Source organism: Otolemur garnettii, unplaced genomic scaffold (genome assembly GCF_000181295.1).
Source record: "Otolemur garnettii isolate 467f Iridium unplaced genomic scaffold, OtoGar3 scaffold00188, whole genome shotgun sequence".
Lineage (NCBI taxonomy): Eukaryota > Metazoa > Chordata > Mammalia > Primates > Galagidae > Otolemur > Otolemur garnettii.
The window spans coordinates 1,072,962-1,084,371 of NW_003852583.1; the positions used below are offsets into that span (position 1 = coordinate 1,072,962).

Below are 11,410 nucleotides of genomic sequence, written 5' to 3' on the forward strand. Positions count from 1 at the left end.
TCACACTTTCCTGAACTGACACAGCTTTGTATTACCATTAATTCCAAGACGACTTTCTGGGTTGGTGGTTCACTCTTGAGCTGTCAAGACACACCATAATTAAAAGCAAACTTGATTACAAGTGGAGCAGCTGTGCAGGCTAGCAAGCTCACTCTGATTTGTCCACATGGTGTGACCATGCTGGGGAACTTCTCCCACTAAACAGGCAGGGCTCAGACGCACCATCACTCAGTGAGAGGGATAAGAACCTTTCTGATCTGAGATTGGTCCTTGCACTGTGGGAGGGCTGGCAAGCAAAGGACCCCAGTGACCATGGCAGGAGGCAGGTCCCAGGCAACTGAGGCACAGTATAAAAACCCCGAGCTGATGCTGTAAAGTGTGTGCCCACGTGCAGGAGGTCAGGATAATACGGCACTTAACCCTGACCATGCACAGAAGTTTTGGTGATGAATATTTTGCCCCAGTTAAAAACAATGTGTCCTAGATTATTAAAACAATCGAGGACGTCAGACATTGTCCAATTCAAAGTCCCTTATGTAAACTAGGGGGCTGAAGCCCAGAGGTGCTAGGTTCCTCATCCAAGACCCCAGAGATGGGGGGTCATGTGGAGAGGCAAAGACCTTCTATATGAGTGTCTGTGCTCAGCATGGGGAGGTCAGCTGGAAGGAGACCCTGGGTAGGGCTAGGACAGAATCTCACTCTGTCACCTTGTGTAGAGTGCTGTGGTGTCATCATAGCTCACAGCAACCTCAAACTCCTGGGTGCAAGCAATCCTGTGGCTTCAGCTTCCCGAGTAGCTGAGACTGCAGGTGTGCACCACCATGCCTGGCTAGCTTTTCTGTTTTCACTAGAGATGGGGTCTAGCTCTTGCTCAGGCTTATCTAGAACTCCTGTCTCAGCCTCCCAGAGTGCTGGGATTACAGGTATGAGCCACCACACCCTGCCAAGGTGTTTTTGTTGTTTACACCTCTCCCTCAAAACCATTTTTGCCCTTGGGTGGCGGTACCTTTCCAGTTGAGGACACATGCTCTGAGGTTCTCCACTGGCAACTGACAACTGAAGGAAGAACCAGGCCATGGCCACACTGGAGCTGTGGACACTTCCTCCTCCTCTCTAGTGGCCCGGCTGCTCCTTCATGCTGCCTTGACTCCCTGCATTCCGGAGACTCACCAGGGCACTCAGCTCCCAGCCCAGCTGTAAGGCATGCAGCAGAGAAGCAGAGGTCACCGGAGAAAATGTCCTGGCATCCTCTTTCTCCCCTGCAGCTCGCCCATCTCTGTGTCACGCGTCTCTGCCCTGATAACTGTGGCTGCACCTCTTCCCCAGAACTAAGGCCTTGTGTCTTCTTATTTACCTCTAAGGTTTTGTGTTCTTAGTTAATAACTTTATCATCCGTGTTTATTCTGTTCTTTTTTTTGTTTTGTTTTGTTTTTTGCAGTTTTGGGCTGGGGCTGGGTTTGAACCCGCCACCTCCAGCATATGGGGCCAGTGCCCCACTCCTTTGAGCCACAGGCGCCGCCCCTTTATTCTATTCTTTATAACCAAAAAATTATAGGCAAAAAAATAGTCATGGCGAGTGGGCAAGTTGCTCCTAAATCCTGGAACGTCCTGTCTGTAACTGTGTGTTCGGGTCGGGTCTTCTGCTTTCACACTTCGGCACCACGCACGTGCTACAAAGGTCCGCACTTTGCAGGTGAGTCCTGCTTTCTGTCCAGATTCTTAAGCTCTCTGTCAGCCTGGAAAGCTCCCCAAACCACTCCCAACTGGGCCAACCCCTCCTTATTTTTCTGAGACTTAATCTAAGATTTCAAGGAGTCTTTCCTCACACGCTGATCCCCATTTCCTAGCCTCCTGCCCTACTCGTCTCTGCCTTGGAGCTCCTGGAGCCCTCAGCACACTTGTGCTCTCCGCTGAGCACATTGTCCCTTAGCTGTGATCTGCTGAGTCGTGCCCAGCTCTGCAGGTGGGAATTATGTTGTTCTCTTATTTCTGAGCTTCTGGGGTGTGTGAGGCCCAGAGTAAGAAATTTTCACATGGCTACTGAATGATAGAACAAATGACTGATTGATTAAAACACAAATTACTTGATAGAGAAAAAAAGATAAGAATTAAAAAAATAATAACCTGCTCATGCAACGGCTTGACGAAGTAACCATAAATGTGACCACTCAGTTTACCTTTCAAAGGTAAAAGCCTCCACAGTCAGACTCATCACACAGACCTCCAGGAGGCTCCGTCTGTTTACAGAAGCAAACTGCTCACCTCTCCAGGATGGGGACATAGCAGGAGCATCAGTACACTGGGTAATGATTCGGTTATCCAATGCAACTGGTATAATCACGGTAACAGAGAAATTAGAGCCCAACATTCCATATTTTTTGAAAACAGCAATTTTGTTGGGCTTTTACCCAATATTGCTGCTTGACTATGACTTTGTGTCAGCAGCCACCATTGAGCCACATAATTAAGGGCTGGAAAGCGTCTTTGAGATCAATGACATTACTCCAGTAGAGAGACACACCTACCAAAGTGTAATCAGTCTTTAATCAAAGCATTTGGTAAACATTTTACGAAGCTCAAGCAGAAAAAAAAAAATCTAATATGAACGGAGTTTAAATGTTACAGGGAGATTTTCTTTGGTACATTCTTTTTTAATTGGTGTAAAAACGGTCATTTTTCAAACTTTTGTTTTCTTTGTTTTTTAGTAATTGGAGTGTTCCCAAGGACTGTCATTAAATATTAAAAGGTGAGAGGGAGCCATATGGTCACCTCTGAGGGATTTCAAGATCTTGATGGCACTCCATCTGCACCCGTAACAATTTACTCATTACATCAAGGACATGGAGCCGTCTGAAACTGGACCTGCGTGGGAGGCAGTGCAGGTCCCAGTGGCTGAATGCCAGGCACGTACAGCTCTGACCAACGGCCTCCTCTCAGCTGAGCACACTTGGACCTGGTTAAACTTGTTAAACACATATCACTAAAGCAGGTAATAAATTCACCCACTCATGCACATGTCTCTCCCTTTCTGAAAAGAGATTCTCCACTTACAAGATGACATCACCTGCTCTGCAGAGCAGATAGCAGGAAAGTGCTCCTCGCCCACAGGCATCCTAGTTCAGTCTAGCACAGTGGTTGCACAGGGATTTTCCTTGAATGTGGAGATACAAAAGCATTCATAAGTTGCCTAGATTTTGTTACTACCATAAAGTCAATTTCCAAATAGCTGTCCCTGTAATTAAGACAATTACGTGTCAAGAGAGAATCCAAGATACCTGCTATGTGCCCTTGTCTTCCCGGTGCTGATGCCCCAGACCACAGCTCACTTCTACTCATAGCCTCAGCACACATGCTCTTGAGATGCACCTGGAGTCGGGACCTTTGCCTAGGGCTGGTGCCTCTGCCCTGGGAGTAATGGGAGTGCTAAGAACCTCAAACTCCTGGGTTCAGGTGATCCTCCTGCCTAAGCCTCCCAAGTAGCTGGGACTATGAGACCCACCATGAGGCCCAGATAATTTTTCTATTTTTAGTAAAGATGGTGTCTTGTTCTTGCTCAAGCTTCTCTTGAACTCAAGTGCTCAAGGAATCCTCCCACCTTGGACTCACGGAGTGCTGGGATTATAGGCATGAGCCACCACACCCGGCCTGTAAAAAAATACATGAACTTCAAATTTAAGAAATCATGAGCGAGACTTCCACATTAAACAAACATTATTTTGTTTCAGTTTCTCAGGAGCTCTCATGATCAGAGCATAGGCATATTTATTTTGTTCATATTACAGGAGCACAAAATTATAGCCACATTATCATGAAAATGTACCTTCACAGCAGGAGAGCTCTAACACTTCTGGAGACCCTTAAGAGAACACCTTCTGGTACAACTGGAAAGTCTGCTTCCTAAGAAAGGTCAACTTGTACGTCCAGCTCTGGTGGAAGACAGCACCTTAGCCCCCTTGCTTCGGAAGAAATACAGCTTCATACCCTGGGAGTGCTGCTGGTGGCCCCACTGCACACCCGTCCTTGTCTCCAGAATGCAGTGATCACCTTCACGACATACATGAATGTATTTTCTATGTTGTAATAAGACACAGCACAGAATGACACAAATTCCGGCTCTCGTCTACGGGAAGACGAAGGCAGCTCTTTGACAAGGCAAAGTTTGCAGGGTGACAAATTCTACAGAGAGTCTGTCAGCAGTGAAGGACATTTTCCCAAGAAGGTCACGGACCTGAATGCATTAGCAAGAAGATAAGGAAAATTGATAGCACAAGACTTACACATAAGAGGAAATGCCTCAAATCAATAGCCTAACTTTCCACATTAAAAAACAAGCAAAGAAGAGAAAACTAAACCCAAAGCAATCTGAAGAAAGAAAATAGTAAAGTTTATAGCAGAAATAAATGAAATAATGAATAGAAATGCAATATCAAAAAATCAATGGAGCTGGGACTTGGTTCTCTGAGAAGCTGGACTCGTATCAGGAGCTACCAGCCTCCTCTTAACTGCTTTCCTCCAAGATTTCCACGGTTTCAACCATGTCCTTAGTGACTAACAAGAACCTATTAGAACCGAAAAGTAAGTTAAAGAGTGGTAACCTAAATAAAAACAGACATATTTATTAATTAATTTTATACTCATTCATAAAAGGATGGTACATATTTTTGACATAAAAAATCTCAGACATGGTGTTTTCTAAGCAGAACTCATAGTCCTTGTGGGATTTCTCCACTGCTGCCCCAGCGCTGGGACTTGGTCCACTTGTCATAGGTGAGTGTCACCCCTGCTCCGTGAGGAGGACTGGGGGCAGTGTGGCAGCCCTGGTCTTTGCCTCTGTCTCTCCTGCTAGGAATTTCCACTCTACATGTCGCCTGGGCGAGGACAGTGGAGCCCCTGGGGAGAGCTGGTCTTGACAGAGAGAGGAAAAACTAGTGAAGTTCTATTTGTCCATTTCAGTCATCTTGAAATCAAACATGTAATCCCTCAAAGAGAACGAGAAATTCTCCTTAATTTTGAGAAATTTCCAGGACACTTCATGTAAGAAAGTAGCATTCTGTAATAAAGGGTTTTGAGAAGGCAGAAATGTGAGCAACTGGAAGGAAGGAGACATCCAGTGAAAATTTAAATTATTCGCAGCCAGAGAAATATCTTTGTAAATATTACAAAGTAAAATTTATATTTGAAAAGGTTCTTAACCAACCTGTATAGGTTACACACACAGGTTTTCACTAGTATTTTACTAGGAATGTTATTTATACACCTTGCATGCACTTATGGAAGGTACTGAGCCTCTGAAGGAAGGGGCTTCTCATTTCACGGGAGTCAAAGTGCTGGGTGTTCCAGCTGACTCTCTGCTGATTAAATTTAACATAATAGTCTAGCTGTCATTCTATATGAAGTCTAATACAAAATTGAGGAGGAAAGCTTCTGTCTACATTTGCTTTTACTTTGAACAAGAGAGAAACTTGGTAACAAACACTCTTGATATTCTGAATACACTGACAGCAGGTGTTCCCCCAGCAGTCACCCTGAACAGAGCTGGGTCTTCGTTTTAATTCTACTTAGCATCCCAAGTGGTTAGAAACCACCCAAATGTCAAAGATTTGTCAAAAGATGAGCCAATAGAAAGTTGGGATGATTTTTAATTATTTGTTCTATAACTGAATCTAAATCTTTAATCTCAGGCCAAAGCTGATCCACAATCAACTCTGAATACACGATTATAACAGTCCTGACTATAGCATGAGCTCACTGGTGGCAGTGGCCATGGCTGCAGGGACTGTAGTGTGAGCCCATCATTCTGGGGCAGTTGAGTGCACACAGCCTTATCTCGGGGCATCTCAGGGAGCAGCAACTCCAGACTGCGTGGGCTTTCCCATGGCCTTGACACATAAGCCTCACACAGACCAATTCCCTTTACTTGTTTCTTTATTTGCAGATTGATTCATGGATTACAAAAGGGCTTATTGAGTATTTTCTGTCAGGTAAAGACTCAATGGGGAAAGACAGATATTCTAAGGTAAAGCTGTCCTGGGGTGTGTTAATATAGGGCATTGTACTTTGTATAGAGAATTTCCAAGGACTGGCCCTCCAGGTGTGAACATTCAAGTTCCTAGTTCCTGCAGTCAGGATTTCCCCTCTCCCCACACAGCAGTTGCAGGCATCCCCTGCTTTGGACCAGCTGACCACATCATGCCCTGGCCCTCTCTGCTGTCCTGCAGATGCCCTGATTTCAGGTGATGTACACATGAAGGTGGGAGTAGAGGCAATATCTGTCTCTTGATTGTGGCTTTGCCCCGGTCATTCAAAAATATGCAGCTCCTAAGGAAAACTCCCAGGAGAGTGAAGCAAAAGACTGCCGGAAAGTTTCTAGGAAGGCCGGAGTTTTAAGGATCATTAGGATTAAGTTGAGCAAAACTTAGAGATTTTTTCAGATGTGGTCTGTGTTATTCTGGTACGTATGGAAATATATTTCATCAAGATATATCACACGATGTTATTTATAGCTGTGGTCTGTACTCAAGGCATCTTACAAAATTTGTGCTGTATTTCCATGTCAGTAAATCAAAAATAAAATACTATTGAAACTACCATGGGGCCTGGACAGGGCAATGTTTCCACTCTCCATTAAGAGAAGGCTGAGGATGGATCTTATTCAGAGATTCATTTCTAATACAATTTTGCCTTTCGATTCTTAAAATGAATAAAAGTATTAGATCTGTTTTGTCATTTTAAACATTTGTGAACTGATGCTATCTGTTATATTTTAATTATTGGAGCCTTATAATCAGAGACAGTTTATAAAAATTAATTTGCATAATTTTGTTTTTGATAATCTTGGCAAAGTGATTTCCAAGAGACTTTTAATTATAAAATTTATTTCCATGAAAATTATGGGAAAATGTATAATGGTTTGGTTCAAGGACTAAAATTCAGGGTATCAATTACTGAAATGTTGAGGAAAACATTTTTAAAATGAGTAGCATATCAAAGAGGCATTTGGGTTTTACTGGATAAATTTAAATGTGTGTACCATTTTGTTTTCAAATATGACTATTCACAATATACTAACAGGCATCCTCAAACCACAGCCCACAGGCCACATGCAGCCTGCCTAGGACATTTATCTGGCCTGCTGGGTGTTTTTGCCACCACTGCCTGTCCTGCTTAGCAGCCGACTCATGCCAGGGCCCACAGTCCGGCCCTCCAATGGTCTGAGGGACAGTGAACTGGCCCCCTGTTTAAAAAGTTGGAGGACCCCTGTACTAGAATCATTGAGCTATATAAAATATTTTAGCTGCCTCCTTAAAGTAGTGTAAGTAAATTACAAATTTCTTTTGGGAGCGTGCATGCACAACCATTAAAAATCAATGATACCTATGTTAGTAAGAGCCCTTCTTCACACCTTATTAGCAGACTCCGTAGAAATGGTAGCTTCTTTGGGTTCTGGAACATCTTGGAGCTAAGGAATTTCACAGGTGGAAGAAGGTGGCTTTGCTACTAGCCTAGCATAGCCTGGGGAATTGAAAGGTGTTGCATCCCTTATGCCCTCTTTCCCAACAGCCTGGGATGCCCCAGTCCTCTCTTGATGATGCCAAACGCATGCTCCATGTAGCCATCAGTATCCACCTGCATCAGCACCACCACCCATAACACTAGCCTAGGAGTCAGGACAGGCTGTGCATCACTTGCAAAGGTTGACCAGGAAAAAGCATCTGTGCATAGTCACCAACGAACCACGAGGAATCCTAATGTGGGACTGGCTCTATGGTCTCCCCTGGAAGTCCTGCCTTAATTTCTTATCATCTTGGAAGTTCCTTCATCCCAATCTTTGTCTTAAGAATATGTGTGTCATTATCCCATTGGTCCCCTAAACTCTGTTTCCTGGTGAAACCATCAACTAACAATCAAAATAGTAAGTGAACTTAAGAGACCACCTACCGCAGGAAGAAAGAAAGAACGTTTTTCGACCAGGATACTTTTGGGTTTTGTCCCCTTTTGTCATCTCAAAAAGGAAAACAAAAAATGTCTTAAAACTTTGGTGTGATGAAGGTGACTTTCCCAGAATGAGGCTTATCCTCTGTACCCAGGTGTGCTGACCCCTGTCATTTCCCCAAATGTGGGAATGTCAGCTGCATAATTCATGGCAGTGTGGGACTGCATTTATGCTCTCTCTTGTTAAACAAAGCAAAACAAAACAAAAACTTTCCATGTGACTGGGAAATTGGATAATATATAAGCAGTTGATATCTGGATAGAAACAACAAAACCCAGGTCTGATCAACTTGAGGAAAAAAACAGAGAATCCACTTTAAAAAACAGCATATACTATGGAATGAAAGGAAGACCAAACCATCAAAATATGGCCTAGAGGTGACCTTAAGGACCCTAGGAGCCTTTTTGATGGAATATTTCCTTTAATGTAATTTGCTTCCAACATTCTCAGCCTCTTTCCCTTCTGAGTTCAAAATAAAAATTTCTGAGGAAAGAATCTGATTACTGCCATGGGATGGGTGTCCACCCGTTAATCAATGGACTCAGAAACATAAGACCATTTATAGACACTCATTTATAGACATTCATTTGAGAATGAGTCCTCCAAATGGGAGACTGTGTTTGATTAGGCAAGGACTTCTGTGCGCTAGAAAGCTCACCAATATGGGGCCTCTCGTCTTCCTGCTACAGATGTGATTAAGGGATGTGAACCCAGGATTTGGCTTTGTATAGGCAGTAGTCTCCATCTCGCCTCAAGAAAGGGAACATTGTGATAACTGTGTGGATGCCAGTAAGAGTTGAATTGTGCCCCTTAAAAGCATGTGTTAGGAATCCCGGCCCTCAGAATCTGTGGAAGTGACTTTATTTAGAGATAGGGTCTCCACAGAGATAATGAACTTATGAATTCATGAGGGTGGGCCTTAACCCAATATAACCGGTGTCCTTATAATCGGGAGAAGTTTGACACACACATACCATAGAGGGAAGCGGATGTGAAAGACACAGGGAGAAGGTGAGCATGTTGAAGCCCAGGAGAGAGGGCTGGAGCTCAGCCTCACCTCACAGCCCTTGGGGGAACCACCCTGCCTGCGCCTGGACTCAGTGCCCCCACAACTGCAAGACACTACATTTCTAGGCTGGGGGACAGTGGTCCTTTGTTATCGCAGTCCTAGAAAACAACCAGACACTCAAGAGCAACCACAACTTCTCGGTTCAGAGCTACCTGTTTCTGAATGGATTTGAACCATTTTCCTCTGTGGTAGAAAGAACATTTCTGAGGTCATCACCAAGGATGGAACCAACAATTCCTCTTGATTAATTAGCTAAAAAGCATATTGCTAAATTTGAAGTTGCAGTTCTTAAATATTTATACAGCAACCACATATTTCAAGCATAGTAGTTATGCCATATTACTGTAAAATTAATGGCTTGCTCAATATGAACTTAGAACCTATGATAAATAAGTGTGATCCTAACAATCGTATTTCTGACTTAAAAGGGGACATAGGGCTCAAAGGACTTAGTGAGTGATCCTTTCACATTTGCTTTCTTGGACGTTCAGAATATTTTATGATGTCTTCTCAGGGACTTGCCTTCCTTCCTCTGTGAAGTATACCGGCTTGATTTCCAGCAATATTTCTAAGTGAATATTAAAAAAAAATTCATAGGAAGGAGAGGTCAATGCCAGGCCTTTCCCCTTCCAGTTAAATTAGAAAGAAGAACAGTTCTAAAATTTATCTACAATGCTGTGACATTTTCTTTTAAGATATTCAGTACACTTTTCAAAATTACAGTTACCAAAATAAACATAATATATTATGTCCAAAATATATTTCACATTTTAGAATAACACACTGTTTTCTTAATTTCCTTGTTTTATGCTTGTAAGTAAAGCCATATATTAAATTTAAAAAAAAAGAAAGAAAGAAAGAAAAAGGCCTGGGCACTGTTTTCTCATAATACCCAGTGAGATACTAAAGTTCCTGAGAGCCACATATGGATTAATGATTTAAGAAGGTTTTATTCAGGTTTGGATCATATAATCTGAGATGTAACGTCACCAATAAGTTATTGCTGAAACTCTTATTATGGACACTCCCCTTAGAGTCCATTCTTATTTTGTAAGGATGGAATAAACAAGCCTCTTGCGAGCACCTGCGTCCAGGCACCCAGCCTGACTCCTGGGGTGTCCTGGTCTTCGCAGAGCGGCCAGGGGAGCGCCCACCAGGCCGGCAGGTCCCTCTTGTTTTCCAGTCTGGATTCAGAGAAGCCTGTCGGGAGAGACATCCAGAAATGGCGCAACATTGGTCTATGCATTCAACTGCATCTTCGGTAAGTTTGCATGTAATCAATACGCACCAGCGCTGACAGTTTAACACATCCCAAAGAGATGTGTTCGATCGTCTTTGAAATGCAGCGGCAGGGCAAGTTAAACCCAGATTTCCTTGTTTCTAACAGGATTTAGGTTTGCTTTCCTTCCACACGAGTTGTAGTCGTTTGGTAATAAATGAGCTAGTGCTTTACAGGTTCAGTAACTTCCCAGACAGAAGACCCAGGACAGAGAGTAAGCTCGGCTGGTCCCTGTGGACGTCCAGGAGAGCGGAGCCAGGGAGACGGCGCGGGGCCCTCGGAGCCTCGGGGGCCGACGTGGCGCGGACATCTCGGAGCCTCAGGGGCCGACATGACCCTGGATGGACATGGCGAAGGCCGACGTGGCGCGGACATCTCGGAGCCTCAGGGGTCGACGTGACCCTGGATGGACATGGCAAAGGCCGTCGGACGGTGTGAGTGACCCGGATCATTGTCCCTAGGAAAGGTCACCTCCCCGTGAGACATGAAAGTGCAAGTGTTCAGCAAAGGTTCTTCTCTTTGTTAACAGCAAAGATGGATTCTTTGGAACACATTCTAAGGTGTGTGTAGCAGTTTACACAATTCCGTGACATTTTCGGACATCCTCATAAGCGATCCTCGCCATGGTTAGAGCCGTGTGTGTTAGTCATCTCCGAAAGGCAGGATAACCCCCTCCACCAGAGTAGGGTTCAGACACTGGAAAAAATGACTGCACACCCGTATATCTTGTTATTTGTTTGAGTTTTATTTATAATAAAGATATAAAAAGGGGTTGTCACTGATGATGGGGGTTTCCGGGGCAGTGCAGGACTGGCGTGGGGGCGGGAGTCTGCGTGGCTGGAGAGGGACAGGGGGGAGGGCGACCAGCATGGTCACGTGCGGTGAGGGTGGGGCCATGTGTGGTGAGGGTTGGAGTCACATGTGGTGAGGGTGGGGGCCATGTGCGCTGAGGGTCAGGGTCACGTGTGGTGAGGGGTGGGGTCACGTGTGGTGAGGGTTGGGGCAACGTGTGGTGAGGGTTGGGGCCATGTGTGGTGAGGGTTGGAGCCACGTGAGGTGAGGGTGGGGT

The 11,410-nt window shown here is 44.4% G+C and overlaps 1 pseudogene; it reads left to right on the forward strand.

Moving 5' to 3' along the window:
• Window positions 1–8,030: 8,030 nt before the first annotated feature.
• On the forward strand, window positions 8,031–8,175 carry LOC111721823 (annotated as a pseudogene).
• The last annotated feature ends 3,235 nt before the right edge of the window (window positions 8,176–11,410 follow it).